Source organism: Xiphophorus couchianus, chromosome 8, assembly GCF_001444195.1.
Source record: "Xiphophorus couchianus chromosome 8, X_couchianus-1.0, whole genome shotgun sequence".
Classification (NCBI taxonomy): domain Eukaryota; kingdom Metazoa; phylum Chordata; class Actinopteri; order Cyprinodontiformes; family Poeciliidae; genus Xiphophorus; species Xiphophorus couchianus.
In genome coordinates, this window is record NC_040235.1 from 2,326,872 (window position 1) to 2,343,959 (window position 17,088).

A 17,088-nucleotide genomic window follows, 5' to 3' on the forward strand; every position below is an offset into this window, starting at 1 on the left:
AAACATGTTTTAACTAAAAATTCACCAGACACAGATACACACCTGCAGTTTTTGTTAAAACTTTACAAGTTTTTTTTTATTGAAAAAAACTAATTTGGAAAAATTTTCTTTGGTCTGATTTTATCATTTTTTGTTACTTATATTGTAAGAATTTGGTTGTTTATATGTGTTTATTTAGATTTCGGTGTTTTGTGGAGTGTCTGTTGTCCGTCTGGCCTTTGATTAGTTACACCTGTTTCTTGTTTCTCCTGAGTGTCTCCCTGTGTATTTAAACCCACTTGTGTTCCTTTTCCTTGTCAAGTCCTTGTCTAGTCGTCTTGTCTCGGCATGTCTCCTGTTATTTGATTGTGACCAGTTGCTACTAGTTTTGAGCCTTAGCCTTCTGCTCATTCTGTGCTGCGTGGACTTGAATTATTGTTTGATTCATCACTTCATTCTCAACAACTTGGGTCCACAGTGCCTCCCTAACCACCTCTCACCGCATCTCACGACATATATTAATTATTGTCATTTTTGTCCTTAAAATAGCAAAGCTTCCACTTATTTAGGTCCATCTGATTGGGTAATTTTTAAATATTAAATTATAATTGATCAGTTATTTAGTACTTGAATAAACTTTTTACCAACTACTTTTTTACTTGTGTAAAACTTTTAATACTGTGTGTACACCAACATTCATGTTGGTGTACACACCAACATAAATGGACCCCTTAAGGGACCCCTTACTGCCAGATGCACCTAAGTTCTACGCCCGCTTTGCGGATCTTAACACCTCCCTCATCACCAGACTAATACTACCACCTGGTGCTGTGCCTCTTTGTCTTACAACAGCAGATGTGAAGAAGTCCCTCCAGGAAATCAACCCCCATAAGGCTGCTGGCCCCCACAACCTAACCCAGGGCAAGTACTGAGGGACTGTGCACATAAGCTGTCTGAGGTATTGGCGGACATCTTCAACACCTCACTGTCACTGTCATCTGTGCCCACCTCCTTAAAGACTGCCATTATTGTCCCTGTTCCTAAGTGCTCCACAGCCTTTTTTCCACCTCGGATCTCCACACAGCACAATGGAGGCGGACGGTGCTCCACATCATGAAGGACTCTGCCCATCCTGCACACAGGCTGTTCTAGTCGCTAACCTCAAGAAGAAGGCTGAGGAGCATCCAGAGCAAAACCACCAGGCTGAGGAACAGTTTCTGCCCTTCAGCCGTCAGACTGATGAACTAAAGCTGCACCAAATGCAGCTTCACCTCATAGTTTATTTACACGCAGACATATAACTACACAGATCTCTTAAATTTCTTTTTTGTTCATCTGTTCATTTATTTATTTTATAATGTTGGGAGACAACTATTTCTGAGTCTGGCTGTTTTGCAGCGGATGCTGCGGAATCTCCTGCCAGATGCCAACGGATGAATAGATCATGGAGAGGATGGGTGTTATCAGAGAGGAACTGGCTTGCTCTGGCTAAGCAGCATATGTGTGCAATGCTATGGATATGGGAGAGTCAAGTGGCAATGATCCTCTCCGTTGTCTTCACCACTCTTCGCAGAGACTTCCAGACTGAGGCCTTGAAGCTGTAAGACCAGATGGCGATGCTGCTGGTCAGCAGGCTCTCAATTGTTCCTCTGTAAAAGGTGGAGAGGATGAGAGGGGGGAGGAAAGCCCTTCTCATTTGTCTCAGAAACTGCAGGTACTGCTGTGCCTTTTTCACCAGTGAAGTGATGTGAGGTGTCCAGCCAAGGTTGTCTGAAAAAGTCAACTTTATATAATGCTACCCCTTTAATACAGTCATCTGTGTGTAATTTAAGCTGAGTAAACCCATGTGTTCTGAAAGGCTGAGAAGTTTGCTAGTGAATAAACGACATCATGATGACCAAGGAACACAAAAATAGCTAAAAAGCTGAAAAGCTGGAAGAAACAACTCCCCCAGAAGCCTTCAGCACTGATTGCTCAACTGGGTGAATGCAGAACACCCTTCGCCTTTCAGTTTGAAAAACACATAAAATTATGCTTGCAATAGGTTGAATGCTGTGGTTGTGAAGTGCCAAACATGTGGCCAGGGATATAAACAACTTTGTATAGCACTGTACACAATCACACACAAGGAATATTTATATTAGTAAAAATACTTTGCGAGTTTTTAATTTATGACTTATGTAATTTAGGGTGCATTCAGACCTTTTTTTTGGGGGGGGGGTCTGAATGCAAATTATTTATATCTTGTACCTTGTTTGACATCTGTACACGTTGGACATCACTTCTGTGAAGACGGATGCACTCCTGCGAAGTGCACGCCCCCTCATATGGAACCGTCTCTGCCGCTAGGTGTGAGAAATAATATACCTCATGGTCTTCTGACTCATCTTCCGCTCTTCCTGAGTCCATCATTGAGAGTTGTTTGTTTGGTACATGCGCCACAGACAAAATAGAAATCCTAAAACTCCACGCAGCTCCATTTTTGTTTACAGAACAAGTATTTACGCTCTGTGTCTTCTTCAGAGAATTTTGTGTCCGATTCCTTCAGTAGTTCTTGGTGCAGCGCCACCACAGGCAATGGGGGAAACAGGTTTTTCAGTTAGTTTGGGTCGTTTGATACAGTGCAGTGTGAATGCAAACTACACTCCTGAAAATGTAACAAATGTTGCAATTTTGGTCAGTGGATAGTCAGAGTCTACCGGACTATCCGGTCTGAGTGCACCCTTAGTAACCTCATTTATCAAGGAATGTTGCAAAATAGATTCCATTTACAGACTCAGATGTTCTGAAAAAGCATTTGTGTTCAGGAGAAGTTAATAAGGGAATCATTTTATGTCTCTACTGCTATGTTGTTTTATGTGGTAGTTAGTGATTAAAAACACCTTTACTTGCCTAAAATCATCTAATATTTTATCAAAATCAAGTAAGTGAAGACAAGTCATCAATTTATTCAATAAAGATGTCATTTAAAGAAAACAGAATTTGTATCAGAATTGGTAACAGTGGTTTAATTGGTATCGTATTGATACTGAAATGTATTGCAAACCCCAACTTTACCACACTGCAAAAAGGAAAAAAAAAAGATGAATGGAACTTGTTGCTCCACTAAGAGTGTTAACAGAGCAGTGATATCTAAAATCAGACTGGTTCAGCCTTCGCTTGAACTGTTTGACATGTAAATAGAATTTTCCTGTCACTTATTCAACACACTGCAGTGTGTACGACTTGATAAGCTGCTCTTTCCGTCATCAGTTTTGGGTGTGTGTTGACCCTACGTGCTGAAAACAGCAAAGATATAAACAACCCCTGATTTACTCAATGAAGAAACACTTTGGGATATAATAATACACACCTATCAGTGTTGCACCTATCAGTTGGAATTTACAGTGTGCTAATATGTTTACTTCTAAACAAAGAGCTATTGTGAGGTTGTGATAAAAGTGCATCCCAGGCTTCATATCCAACAACTGGAACTGTTGAAGGAGGGGGAATTCAGAGATGTTGATCTTCTTGTTTAAAAATTAACAAGTTCAAAAAAGGCTTTGCTTCTAGACTTGTCTTCATAAATCTGATAATGAACTTCAAAGAAGTGTCATAAATTTGTGTCCATAAGCCTTGTGTGCTTTCTTATCATTACCTTTTCTTATCATTTACCTTTTTAGTGTGTGCTTCAAAGAAACCTACTGTACAACATCTGCAATAAACACTTCTAGTCTTAAAAAGATCTACGACTAGTTGAACATGTTGGCCTATATATATTGCAATTTTCCTATTACCTAAAAAATTATATTTTTGATATGCCAAAACTCATAATTACTTCAAAAATGTACATCTTTTGTTATTTTTCACACATGGAGGTCGCCATTTTTTTCACCAATGGGTTGATGTTGCATAATGGTTCATTCTGTACTGGAGTCTACAGAGTAAACACAGGAAGGCCAACTTTTTCTGAGTAGTTGTTTATCATATTGCGTTTGACTGGTGTCATTTTAGATAATGCTACACTGTGTCACTATCGGCTGTGATTTAAACAAAAAACCCTAAAAATGAAAATTGAGGCAAATCTGAAAAAAATTCCCAAATGAAAGAAAGGAGAGCGCAGTGCGAGTGCTGGAGTGGAACACAACTTCCAAAGGACCTAATTTGGACCCTGGACATTTTTCCAGAACACTTTGAGTCATTTATACCAGCAGAACCAACAAAGACTCTAACAGGTGATCGTTACCTTAACGAGCTAAAAATAAACGTCATGCTGCTGAGACAGGCAGAGCTGGATGCTCTTTGAGATGCTAACAGGAGCTATACTGCCATCACCGATCGACCGGTCTTGTGCGAAATTCTGTTCCCCTGTTAAAATCTGTTCCTCCTGTGTCGGGAGTGTGCATAGAGAGGCGGCTCTGGCGGCTCTGGCCATTTTCACGGCGCTTCTGATCAATTTCTCGGTAGTCGGCCTACAAATCCGGCCTTCGGAGGATGTAGCCTTTGAGTTTGGATACATCACATTAGATTCTCTGCTCGCTTACGAAACATTCCCTGCTTGCTTTTGGAACTCCTTTTGGTATAGTCGCCTGGCAACCTCTCAGCCAATAGAATGAAAGTGTTGTATGGGGTACAACACTTTGTTTCCTTCTAGAGGGTGTGCCTGTGTGGCTACTAATTTCGATAGATAGACAGACATGAGTTGTTGGTTAGTGGGTGGTAAGGATTCAGACAGTGGAGTCACAAGACCAATATCTGGGATCATGAGCGCCCCCTACTATGAGGCAAGAAAACCGCCTGCCTCACCTCGAATCTGTTCTCTGCCGTTTGTGATCACTACTCAGCACACGAAACACGATACACACACAGTTTGTTACAAAAAACATTGTACATTATGTAAATAGGCTAAATGATGGAAAATCAGTTTATAAATTAAATGTTTTTTAACCATTTTATTGGCGACATGCAGACAGGAGAAACGTGCTCCCTTGGAATGGCAGCAAGTGCAGTTAAGGTGAGGCTCAGCTCACTGCTGCCTCACCAGATGCGCTTCTGAGCATTTGAATGAGAAAATGTGAAAATTCAGCGATTTTGAAAAAAAAAAATCTAAATTGGTAAAGCTAAATGAAAAATAAATACTTTTACAGTACAAACCACAGGGTGAAAATGTCAATAGCAATATATATTAAATTTCCATGATGACAGGCTCGCTACCCTAGTTTAGGGTACCTCTGCCTCACCTGCCTCCCCTGACCACACATCACTGACAGGGAAGGTAATCAAGGGAAACAAGGGACAGCTGGGGACAATCAAGGGGTAGAAGGGACAACACAGAGACTCAATTAAATAAAGAAAACACAGAAAATCCAAATCCTCACAATGTCATGACTACTGTATGTTGTCTTTGGTTGGGTGAACAAAATCTTGCTTAAGATCAGTAGTTATTAGCGACCAGTAGCACACAGCTGGCAGATGTTTAATGTACTACAGAGCAGAAAGCTGACTTCTTGTTTCTTCCTACATCCAGTGGGTTGCTACAATCAATAGTAGCCACACAGGCACACCCGCTAGAAGGAAACAAATGAGCCCAGTACAACTCTTTCATTGTAAGGATTTGGTTGTTTCTGTGTGTTTATTTAGAGTACTATTTTCTGTGTTGTCCCGTCTAGCCCTTGATTAGTTACGCCTGTTTCTTGTTTCCCCAGAGTGTCTCCCTGTGTATTTAAACCCACCTTGTCTAGTTGTCTCGTCTTGGCATGTCTCCTGTCAAGTCTGCTGTCAATTATTTGATTGTGATCAGTTGCTACCAGTTTTGAGCCTTAGCCTTCTGCTCATTCTGTGCTGCCTGGACTTGGATTTGTTTGTTTCATCATTAAATTCATCACTTCATTCTCCCTCACAATGTCTCCCTCACCACCTCTCACTTCATATCATGACAGTAGGACCCAAATGGTGAGGAACGCTAAAGGAAAAAACATCTACAACATGGACCCAGCAGATCAGCTCCACACCACCTCTCCAGCTTTTCCAGAGGTTGGACTGAACACCTCCACTGCTCTCACCATTGGCAACTCCTTCCTGGACTCTCTCTCCGAATCCGATTACCTCCTTCTCATCCACCAATATGAAAATCAATCAACCATGTTGGAAATAGTCTTTAAGCTCTACAACTCATTTATTCAGAAAAACAGTTGACAGATTCCACCCTTTGCACTCACCTGTCACCCGCTCCAAGATTCATCGCTTCTTCCGCCATGTTCATGACCTACCGTAAGTCCCAAACCTCAAGCTCCAAAAGCTCCTCACTTTTTGCTGCTGCAGTTGAATCTTCATCTCACAACGCTGCAGCAGACTCTTCGCCCCTCACTGCTGCAACCCCATGGTTCCGGGCGGCAACTCTGGTTCTCGGCTTCCAGGCCGCTCGGCTAGCTTCTGGGCGACAGGCTGCACTACTGGCTGTGCAGCTGACTTCTGCACAAGAAGCCGCACAGCAAGTTCCTGTGCCCCAGGATGCACAGCTAGCCCCTGAACCAGGGTTCCCGGTCCCCAGTGAGTGGGACTTCATTGCCTCCTTGTGATTCCTCGTCGACTCCTAGTAGCTCCTGCCAGTGACTCCTTTGAGCTCTCTGCCGGGCCTCCTGAGCCCTCTAGTGGGTTCCTGTGGCGTTCCCGTCACCCCTGAGGCCCAAGCTCCTCCATCGTCAATGCCCCTGCCGGACCCACCTCAATGGGTCCACCCCACCAGGCTGTTTCACGGCAGACCCTGCCCTGACTGTGCTGTTTTGTTTGAACTGAGTTTATTTTGTTTAGTTCCCTGGACTTTAGGAGGGAGCAGAGAGTCCGATCAGAGACTAATAATGTAATTCTGAGCTCGTGAAGTTTTGAGTACAATCATTAAGTTTTTGAGAAAAAAGGTATGAAGTCCTGCTTTCAAAATAAAAATGTAAGCAAATGTATTAAAAGTTTCGAAAACAAAAGACATGGAATCCTTCTGTCATATTGGGATCCAGTTTCTTCACCCACATGCAGAACAACCACAGGAGAACAGAAATCAGTTAAATTACGTTTATTTAAACAACATGGGTTGAGAGGATATGATCCCAGGACAGGTTCATTATACCTGCGGAAGTCTGCACACTAAGGGACAGCAAAAGGAGATGGTGAGTTTGAGGTAGTCGGAAAAAGGAACTGCGAGATGAATTAGACTAATCTTACTTGTAAAGATGATAATCTCCATCAGGGAGAGGGTAGACTGCGGGTTCGGGGCTTTGGTCACTTTGTGGGTGTCTTTGAGAATATCCAGGTTCCAGAGGGGAGGCTCTGTCGAGCGGGTTCCGGGTGAAGATGTGGAGGCTGCGGTGGAGGGCGGACAGGTAAGTTCAGGTGTGGAGGGAGAAAGAGGAGCGATCTGACTGCCAGCCGGAAAATCCAGGAACTGCTTGTGATCAAACTGAGGAGGTGATGGTGAGACTCGGGCAACCAGTGGGTAATGGTCCACGGAGTTACGAGGGGAGAAAAGCCAGAATGAAGTCTTCACAAGGAGGAACCATGGCGTCATGAGGAAACACCTGAGAGGAAGGCAACAAGAGAAATTACTCAGTCACTTCTTGGGAGAAACACAGAGAGTTAACTCAGGAGGGCTCAGAGTACCATTACTGGCAAACACTCAGGCGACGGAGTGCTGGCAGCCGGCTACTCTTGAGCTCCAGGGATAATGAGATGATCAGACACAGGTGCGCTGAACCATGGGCACGTGCCTCCAAGACGGCAGCCTCTGTCGCCATCTGGTGGGTGAAGGGTGAAGCAGCAGGCGAACAGGAAAAAACAAAAAATCCACAAAAATCAAAACCCCAGTTCCCAACAGTACCCCCCGCCGCCCCCAGTAGTTGCCACCTGGCGGCCGAGACGAACATGAACGGAGCGAAGAATGATAATCCTCAATAAGAGAAGGGTCAAGAATCAAAGAGCCTGGGAGCCATGAGCGTTCTTCTGGACCGTAACCCTCCCAGTCGACGAGGTACTACCAGCCATGACCTCACCTACGGGAATCCACGATGCGGCGGACAGTGTAAGCTGGATGTCCACCCACGTCGCGGGCGGGAGGAGGGTGCTCGGAAGGAGGGCATAATGTGCTGGTCTGAACAAGTTTAATCTGGGAAACGTGGAAAGTGGGATGAATGTGCAGTGAGGCTGAATAGCCTCAATGTCAGATGGACTGATGACAGTTTCTATTTTGAACGGACCAATGAACCTAGGGGAAAGTTTCTTGAACATAGACTTCAAAGGAATGTCGGAAGATAACCAAACCTTCTGGCCAGGGGTGTACTGTAGGTGGGAGCAAGGACCCTTCTCCAGTCGGCTAGGCGTTTATTCTGGGCGGAGGTGTTGTTGAGAGCGTCAATAGTTACCTTCCAGATGTTCTTGCAGCGGCGGATGTAATGTTGGACGGACGTTACTTTCTGTTTGACCGTTGGATTGTGGGTGGTATCCTGAGGTTAGTGAAACTTTAGTGTTGAGAGCTGAACAGAAACATTTCCAAACCTGAGAGATGAATTGTGGTCCGAGATCTGACAGAATCTCCTGAGGGGTACCATGTAATTGGAAAACGTGTTTGATGAGGAGCTGGGTTATTTGAAAAATTGTAGGGAGTTTTCTGAGGGGAATCAAGTGGCAAGATTTAAAGAAACGGTCAATGATGGTGAATATTGTGGTCATGCCTTTTGATGGGTGCGATCCAGTAACAAAATCGATGGCAATGTGGGACCAGGGGCGTTTGGGAATGGGTAATGGTTGTAACAGGCCAGACAGAGGTCGATGTGATGATTTGTTTCTGGAGCAGACTGAGCAGGCTACAACATATTCTTTTACGTCTTTATGGATAGATGGCTACCAAAACTTACAGTTAATGAGGGCAAAGGTGCGACTAATACCTGGGTGTGCGGAGAACATAGATGAATGGATCCAGTGGATGAAACAGCCACGGACAGCGGAGGGAACGTAGATCTTGTTAGATGGGCAGGTTTCAGGAGCGGATTCAGACTGTTGTGCTTGCTTGATAAGGTCCTCAATTTCCCAAGGGACGGCAGCAACAGTACAACTGGGAGGCAGGATTGTGGCTGTGGTCTTGGAGACGAGATAGGGCATCCGGTTTTATGTTTCGGGAACCTGGGCGATAAGAAAAGGAAAGATTGAATCTGGAGAAGAACAAGGACCAATGGGACTGACGGGGGTTTAATCTTTTAGCGAACTGAAGGTAGGAGAACTTCTTGTGATCCGTTCAGACCAGCACGGGATGTTCAGCACCCTCCAACCAATGCCGCCACTCCTCCAGGGCTAGCTTTATGGCCAGCGGTTCACAGTCACCCACGTCGTAGTTGAGTTTGGGAGGAGACAATCTGCAGGAGAAAAAGGCACAAGGATGGGTCTTGTTATCGAGATCAGAAATTTGAGAAAGAACGGCCCCAACTCCGGTATCTGAAGCATCAGCTTCAACTATGAACTGTTTGTAGGTATCTGGTTGGATAAGGACTGGCGCGTTGGAGAACGGGGACTTTAGTTTTTTGAAGGCTGCGTCAGCCTCAGGAGTCCAACTAAAAGTGGTCTTGGTAGATGTTAGGGTGGTTAACGGTAAGGCAGTCTGGCTGTAATTTCGAATGAACCGGCAGTAAAAGTTAGCAAAACCGAGATATCTCTGTAATTGCTTCCTCGTCTTTGGGGCTGGCCACTCCACAACAGCCTTTATCTCCTCCTTTGTGGGTCTTACCTGCCCGCCCTCGAGGGCTAAGGTACACATCGAGGATGAATCCGAGAAAAGAACGATTTGTGAAACTCACATTTCTTGGCTTTGATGTAAAGTTTATTTTCCAGGAGACGTTGAAGGACAAGATGGACATGACGCTTGTGCTCGGCCAGGGACTTAGAGTAAATCTAAATATCGTCTAAATAAACAAACACAAAAACATTCAAAAAATCCATTAGCACATCATTAACTAGCGCTTGGAAAAACACTGGGGCGTTAGACAACCCAAACAGCATCAGTAAATACTCTAAGTGGCCAATAGGAGTCTTAAATGCTGTCTTCCATTCATCTCCTTGACGGATTCGAAGAAGGTGATATGCGTTTCTGAGATCTAACTTTGTAAAAACAGTGGCTTCATGAACAGGTTCAAATGCAGATGAAAGAAGAGGTATAGGATATTTGTCTTTTACTGTTATTTGGTTCAAACCTCGGTAGTCGATGCAGGGTCTGAGCAAACCATCTTTCTTCCCCACAAAGAAGAACCCCGCCCCCTGGGGAGAGGAGGACGGGCGGATTATACCAGCAGCTAGAAAGTCCTTGATATATCTTTCCATGGTTTCGCGCTCGGGTTGAGATATGTTGCATAAATGGCTGGTAGGTAATGGTCCTCCGGGTAGAAGATCTATAGCACAGTCGTAAGGGTAGTGAGGTGGTAGAGAGAGAGCTTTTGTCTTACTAAACACTGGTGACAAATCGTGGTACACTGCTGGAATGAATGATAGGTCGGGCGGGTCTGCTGCTTGAAAATCTGCTGGTGATGGACCTGGAGGAACTGCTGAGTGGAGACAGGAGGAGTGACAATAAGTGGACCAGGATTCAATGTGCATATCAGACCAGTTGATGTGAGAATTGTGTTCCTGTAACCATTGGAAACATAAGATTATGGGGGAGTTAGCTGAAGGAAAACCAAAAAATCAAATGAGTTCTCTGTGGTTACCGGAGATGATTAGGTGAACTGGCTTGGTTTTAGGGGTGATCTTAGATAGAGCTTTACCATCTAGAGCTAAGACGCGAAGGGGAACCGTTAGAGGGACTGTCTCTAACGACATCTGCTGAACGAAAATGGAGTCAATAAGGTTTTGTTCACACCCAGAATCGATGAGTACATACAGGGGAATGGACCGGTTATTGTTAATAAGTGTCGCAGATAACAGTAGGCGAGGAGATTTCTTTTTCTGTAGGTGGTCCACCAGCCTCCTCGCGTCTACTGGCAGACCCTGGAGTTTGATCGAATCGGGTAGTGGGCAATAAAATGACCAGGAGCCCCGCAATACAAACAGAAAGGACGTCATTCTTTTCTGCCTCTCTTCGGGTGTGAGACAGGTGCTGCCTATTTGCATGGGTTCGGGATCTGTTTGATCTTGTGGAGTAGAGGCGGAGTGAGTGGGAGTGAGGGTTTCTTCTATTCCTTTCTTTTGTGCGGGATTGAATTCTGTTGTCTAGGCGAATGGTCTGATTTATTAGTTCCTCTAAAGTGGCTAGTTCATCCTTAATTGACTCATTCAGCGCATGATAATAAGCACTTTTTAACACGGCAGCATTCCAGTTGGATGAGGCGGCTTTAATTCTGAAATCTATGGCAAAGTCCGCCACAGCTCTCTGCCCTTGCTTTATTGTACATAACTCACTCGAATTAAATGTCTTGTCAGGGTATTCACTAAGTACCTGCTGGAACTCTTTCAGAAGTTCATCAAACATGCAGCCAAAATTGGTGGGAACGAGAAATCTGGCCTCTGCCCAGTCTAATGCTCGGCCCGACAGCAGGGAAATGGCATAAGCGATCTTGGCGCAGTCATGGGAAAAACTCTGAGGTGAGTGATTAAAGACTAGAGAACATTGTAAGATGAAACCTTTCCATCTGCTCATATTACCAGAAAACTTTTCAGGTGTTGGATGTCGGATCTCGGAAAACGTGGAGCGGACTGATGGAACAGGATTGGGGACCAGTGCAAGATCTGGTCCCCAAGGGGTCACAAGGGATCACAAGTAGTGACCCCTTGTATTTTTCTCCATACTTATCAGGTCAAACCACATAGTGCAATACGATATCACTGGTCAATCTATCCGCCAAATTCTTATATTTTTTTGTGTTGTATTTATATTTACTTATATTCTTATATTCTATATTCATATTCCTTGCATAATTTAAGGTTTTGGTTACTCACATTTGGTGTGTACCTTAGTATTTATTTTGTATTCTTTTGCACTTTTGCTCACTGTGTGTTATCTTTGTTTTTTGCCTGGGAGCTGCTGGTAACTTCAATTTCCTGAGGGAGTCTTCCCAAGGGATCAATAAAGTACAAGTCTAAGTCTAAGATCTGGAGCTGTGGTCTGTTGAACAGAACTTTTCAAGAAGTTAGTTAGTTCTGCAATTCTCCGGTTTGTCTTGGCTTAGCAAGTACTTAACTCCCGTAGAACGGAATCATGGAACTGTATTAAAGAATGTTGTTTGGATAAAGTTCTCCTAATGGTGTCTGCGGGGTTTGACTGTTGGCCTGAATGTTCTGTCATGTTGGGATCCAGTTTCTTCACCCACAGGCAGAACAACCACAGGATAACAGAAATCAGTTAAATTATGTTTATTTAAACAATATGACAAGATGGGTTGAGAAGATATGATCTTTGGGACAGGCTCACAGAGTCATGTGCACACTAAGGGACAGCAAAAGGAGATGGTGAGTTTGAGGTAGTTGGAAAAGGGAACTGCGAGATGAATTAGACTAATCTTACTTGTAAAGATGATGATCTCCATCAGGGAGAGGGTAGACTGCCGGTTTGGGGCTTTGGTCACTCTGTCGGTGTCTTTGAGAATATCTAGGTTCCAGAGGGGAGGGTCTGCCGAGAGGGTCCCGGGTGAAGATGTGGAGGCTGCGGTGGAGGGCGGACAGGTAAGTTCAGGCGTGGAGGGAGACAGAGGAGCGATCTGACTGCCAGTCACAAGCAGTTCCTGGACACTCCAGGAACTGCTTGTGAGCAAAGTGAGGAGGTGATGGTGAGACTCGGCGTTACGAGGCGAGAGAATCCAGAAAGCCAGAATAAAGTCTTCACAAGGAGGAACCATGGTGTCACGAGGAAACACCTGAGAGGAAGGCAACAGGAGAAATTACTCAGAGTCACTTCTTGGGAGAAACACAGAGAGTTAACTCAGGGGGGCTCAGAGTACAAGGTTTCTGATTCTTCACTCAGGCGATGAAGTGCTGACAGTCTGCTCCTCTTGAGCTCCAGGAATAATGAGATGATGAGACACAGGTGCGCTGAACCGTGGGCACGTGCCTCCAAGACGGCAGCCTCTGTCGCCATCTGGTGGATGAAGGGTGAAGCAGCAGGTGAACAGGAAAAAGCAAAAAACCCACAAAGAAGACCAAAACCCCGGTTCCCAACACCTTCTTTCAGACTGAAAATGTGTGCTCTTGGATTATGCAGAAAAATCCGTCCATAGTCTTTCTGAGTTGAAACCTGCCATCACTTAGAGTAAACCTGATCAACCTGAAGGCTTAGCAGCCATGATAGAATTACTGGACCTTTTGCCTCAGCATTTTTAAATACAGCCATAGCACATAGACTGAAGTGAGGTTACGAAGAATCAGAAACCTTGTCAAAAATAATACTGAAATATTTTCTGAAGAAACTAGTTTTTAAGTTAATAATCTCTCACCCTTGTGGAAAAATTTATTTATGGTCTGTTTCAACCATATTGAAACTTGTCCACGATTCCAATTGTAATAAAAACAACAGTGATGGCAACATCGTTTGTAGTGGTCAACTCAAAGTAACAGTTAGTTTTGAACCAAAACTTCTAGGTGTCTGCTGGAGAGATGAAGATAAAGAGTAGTTTACTTTTCAGATTCTCAATGACTCAAAACGTACGTCCATTTCAGCAAAAGAATGATTTCTTAAGAGGAAAAGAGAAAGTTTGGAATGGTCCAGCCAAAGTTCACAACTAAATTCAATTGCAACTCTTTGGGTTCACATGAAAAAGACTGCAGACAAAACACAATCGCAATCCATTAAATTTGGAGAGTGGGCAAAATGATCACCTTCGAAAATGGTCAAATAAACCTGGTCATAAACCGGTAATTTAAAAGGGGTCTTATGATCATATTTGAAAAATGATCATAAGGTGAATATTTTTCAAAGATCAAGTTGGCTCAACTTGATCTTTGAATCAAGTTGAATTAGGACTCCCAACAAAGACTTTGGATGCTGAAACTGAACTAAGTGTGCTTCAACAAACAATTAGTTTATGGTGTGAATACTTCTGCAGCCAAGTTAATGCACTCGTATTTTGTTACATATTTCCTTCCTACATTTATTTTGGTCAGCTTAATTGCGCAGAATAAATGACAGATTACTTTTTAAAGACAAACAAATGATCAGACAAAGTGAACAAAAGGCAGAATAAATTTGACATTCAGAAAAGAAAAGTAATTTTCAAAACAAACTTTTCATTCACCTTTTCTGCTTTGACCCATTTTTCTAATCTAAGTCCTGTTTTGAATGATTAACATAGATCTGCAATAGATTCTGCAGATCAGTAACTAAGGGAACAATGCTCTGTGGTACATTTGCCTGTAAAATGAATTTATGATTTTTTTATGGAGGTTTTTCTATGAGGAAAAGGTCATAAAAACATTTTTTTCATTCTGGTCAGCATGCTGAAATGTCACAACCAGGAAATAAAAGCCAACGGAGTTTGCTTTCTTGGCTGGCGGCGTGGGCGTTTTTTCACCCTAAGCCAGCAGTCCTGAGCCTCCAGTGGGGGATTTCCACAAGTTTCGGCTCAGCAGGAACAGACAAGATGATTGCCAAGGATTTGTGGAATACATGCTGAACACACTCACTTATCCACCCTGAGAGCTTTGCTATCTGACACGCTGATTTTAGTTGCAGAGCTTGGGAAAAGGCATAAAATGCTGCCATAACCAACCAAATCCCATCATTTTACACTCACTAAAGATTTGTTTTCATTTGTTTTTGTTGAGGCATTTAAATACCAGGGAAAACTTATTTGATTCAGAGGTTGGCCTACCTGACACCAATAGGTCAAGTATGTACTTGACACTGCAAACATTTAAAGGTTTCAGTTTTCCAAACTTGATGAAACTTGTCATTTTAATGAAGAGAGACGTTTCCCACCAAACATTCACTTTTGCTACTGATGTGTTTGGGAATAAGCTGAAAGGAGGCATGAGACAGTCTGAGAGAATTTATTTTTTCTTTTTCTTTTTAGAACTGCACAGGTGTTTTTGTCTTTTAAAAATAATTTGCAAAGTAACGTTGAACAGTTAAACAGCAAGAGAAACACGAACAAAGTTATCTATCTATCTAACAGTGAGTGATTGGAATTATGTTGTACAAAGTAGTAGTTAACAAACTTGACTTTTGGATTTTTGTTAATAGCAACCCTAACAGTAATGTCAAAATGTTTTCATTATGTATGTGTTCACCTTTGGATGCCTTCCTTGGTGATCTAACCCTGTGTCTCCTCTCATTTCAAGACACGCCCAGATTCTCTACAGACTAATCTGATTGCTCTGCTGTTTTTTCCCGTTTGTAAAGATGGTAGTTTCCCTCCAGACCAACACATGGCAAAAACCGCCGTCACCATTTTGTCAGAGCTACTGTTACATATACCAGTGATGGCGAGATGAAGCTTCACGATGCACTGAGGCTTTCCATCAAACTGTTTGACACATGAGCTGATGCACCATGGTGCTTCATATGCTCTACTGCAACATCAAGTGGACAATAAATCCACAACAGGCAAAGTGAAAATTCCATGCTGTTTAAAGCTTTAAATCGAAGAACAAGTGACTTTTGTGAAGCCAACAAATAAATCCTGAATATTTTCTGTTTTTATGACACAAAGGCTGGATCAAAAGAAAAACTGAAAACAAATTGAGGAGTGAGTAAAGATGTGAGCTTGTTACTTTGTAAACATTCTTATATCACAACATTTGATTACAATTAATATTTGTTTTTATGCTTAACTATATTTCTTTTGCTATGTACTTTTACTATGGTGTCTTGTCTTTATGCAGGGCTCTATAATATAAAGATTGGAGTGAGGGAGGGATTAATCTTTCTTGCAGTTGATGTCAAGCCATGATCTTTTCATCTATTCCGCTCAACTTCCCCGGCATTACTATGTTTGCTAGGTGTGTATTTTTCAATGACTTGTGTGTGATGTGTGAAGTCGATTTTAAAGGCAAAAACAAACGGTTTGCTTTTGACAAGTGGCATCTAAACTAACCCTAAACAATGAAAATAAATGACAGAAAGCCATGATGCAGGAGGTGAAGCGGTTCGTCTCAGGTTTCTGCACGTCTGCACACAGCAGTCATACTGAATCCAACATGTCAACATAACAAACAAAGTCATTCTGCACATTACAGCCCACTCTCTTGAGCTTCAATGTCAATGATGCTTGGTTTTCAAAAAGGCTTTCTAATTTAAAACTGAAAAGTATGGCATGCCCTCTCAGCCCTCTTTCTTTATCTAGTAGAATCAGTTGCACTTTGGAATTCATCGGCATCAAAAAACAAAGTCCACCTGTGAGTAAAACAATCTGTACAGATTCAGATGTTATTTGAGCGCCCCAGAGATTTATTAGAGAGCAACAAAAAGTATCATGGAGGACAAGGAGCACAGCAGATAGGTCAAGGAAAAAGTTATGACAAAGCCCAAAGAATAAGTTATAAAATCATATCATATATCTGTTTAATCGATCGTCTAAAGTTGGGAAGAGTGTGGAAGTCTACATGTCGCATACGGAGAGTCAGTTACCAGGCCAACAGTAAGTCATACCATATCTAGCTGCATTTCCATTACAAATGTGCTCAAAACTTTGGCTATATTCCACCAATGCTGAAAAAACAAAATTTCACAATTGCAGTCCAGTCTGTCCATTTTCTAGTGACGTACAAACTGAAAGTAACAGTGTTTTGTTTCTTCCAGATTTGGTGGAGCTGGAGGAACCTGGTCCACTCTGGGAGACTGTGGTTCTTGATGTTTGAGAGCACACCTTCTTGTGGGTCAGAGGACGGTGGGATGTTTGTATGGTATAGGTCAGGAGAGGATGACGACCAGCTTGTTCCTGAGCTGAACCTGTTGAAGAATGTGTTCAGCTCATTTGCTCTGTCCAGATTTCCATCAATCTGATCCTCCTTTTGCTTGAAGCCTGTGATCTTCTTTGTCCCTGACCACACATCTCTGATATTGTTCCTTTGCAGTTTGTTCTCCAGCTTCTTCCTGTACTTCTCCTTACTGTCACTAATCTTGACTTTGAGCTGCTTCTGTATACTCCTCAGTAACTCCCTGTCTCGTTCCCT

General features: G+C 42.9%; 1 long non-coding RNA gene across 1 annotated transcript; it reads right to left on the reverse strand.

Moving 5' to 3' along the window:
* On the reverse strand, positions 1-15,410 carry LOC114149198 (uncharacterized). Its single transcript, XR_003596463.1, has 3 exons — positions 15,129-15,410; positions 10,434-10,439; positions 1-13 (listed from the first exon to the last, which is right to left on the reverse strand). It is a non-coding gene; the product is annotated as an uncharacterized LOC114149198 (long non-coding RNA).
* Between the last annotated feature and the right edge of the window lie 1,678 nt (positions 15,411-17,088).